The sequence below is a fragment of the Charadrius vociferus genome, unplaced genomic scaffold (assembly GCF_000708025.1).
Source record: "Charadrius vociferus isolate BGI_N301 unplaced genomic scaffold, ASM70802v2 scaffold32, whole genome shotgun sequence".
Lineage (NCBI taxonomy): Eukaryota > Metazoa > Chordata > Aves > Charadriiformes > Charadriidae > Charadrius > Charadrius vociferus.
Window position 1 is genome coordinate 12,955,799 of NW_009647856.1, and position 1,310 is coordinate 12,957,108.

General features: G+C 55.0%; 1 protein-coding gene across 1 annotated transcript in view; it reads right to left on the minus strand.

Annotated features, from left to right (window-relative positions):
* The window catches only part of TSPAN33 (tetraspanin 33), a 13,070-nt gene that overhangs the window by 10,740 nt on the left and 1,020 nt on the right, over positions 1 to 1,310 (minus strand). The window lies entirely within an intron of this gene.

Consider the following 1,310-nt stretch of genomic DNA (forward strand, 5'->3'; position numbering starts at 1 on the left):
GGGCTGGGATGGTTCTGTTCGCTCCCAGATGTGCCCCAGCCAGCTGTGAGCCTGCCCCGACTAGCTGTGCTCCACCCAGCTGTGCCCTGTCCAGCTGTGCCCCTGTCCTCTCCAGCTGTGCCCCACCCAGCCATGCCCCTGCCCTGTCCAGCTGTGCCCTGTCCAGCTGTGCACCCGCACCAGTGACATCTGCCCCATCCATCCAGCTGTGCCCCATCCAGCTGTCGCCGTGCTCCATCCAGCCATCACCCATCCCTCTGTGCCCCGCCCCATCTAGCTGTGCCCCATCCAGTTGTGCCCCATCCAGCTGTGCCCCCGCACCAATGACATCTGCCCCATCCATCCAGCTGTGCCCCTGCCCTGTCCAGCTGTGCCCCTGCCCCAATGACATTTGCCCCATCCATCCAGCTGTGCCCCATCCAGCTGTGCCCCTGCACCAGTGACATCTGCCCCATCCATCCAGCTGTACCCCATCCAGCTGTGCCCATGCTCCATCCAGCCATCACCCATCCGTCTGTGCCCCTGCCCTATCTAGTTGTGCCCCATCTAGTTGTGCTCCATCCAGCTGTGCTCACGCCCCATCCATCCAGCTGTGCCCCCTGCCCTGTCCAGCTGTGCCCTGTCCAGCTGCACCCCTGCCCCAATGACATCTGCCCCATCCATCCAGCTGTGCCCCATCCAGCTGTTTCCCTGCCCTTCCCGGCTGTGCCTCATCCAGCTGTGGCCCATCCGTCAAGCCTTGCCCCATCCAGCTGTGCCCCATCCACCCAGCTGTGCCCCATCCAGCTGTGTCTGTGCCCCGGCCAACTGTGCCCCATCTGTCAAGCTGTGCCCCATCTATCTGTGCCCCATCCATCCAGCTGTGCCCCTTCCATCTGCCTCCCTATCCCATCCAGCTGTGCCCCAGCCAGCTCTGTCCCTGTCCCAGCAAAAATACTTCAAAATATACTCTATAGATGTACATTAAACACAAAATACGTAATATTTCTATAATTCTATATTATATACAAAATAGAAAGAAACTATCTATTTTGTATCAGCTAAAATTATGTATTTTCAATTTTTATATTTTATACAAAATATATAACTTAATATAAGTTAACGTAACATAACGTAGAATCCTCTAGGTTGGAAGGGCCTTTAAGAATAACGTAATCTGATCTGATATGATCTGATCTGATCTGATATGATCTGATATGATATGATATTAGAATCACAGAATGGTTTTGGTGGGAAGGGACCTTGAAGACCATCCAGTTCCACCCCTTGCCCTGGGCAGGGACACCTCCCACCAGCCCAGGTTGCTCCGA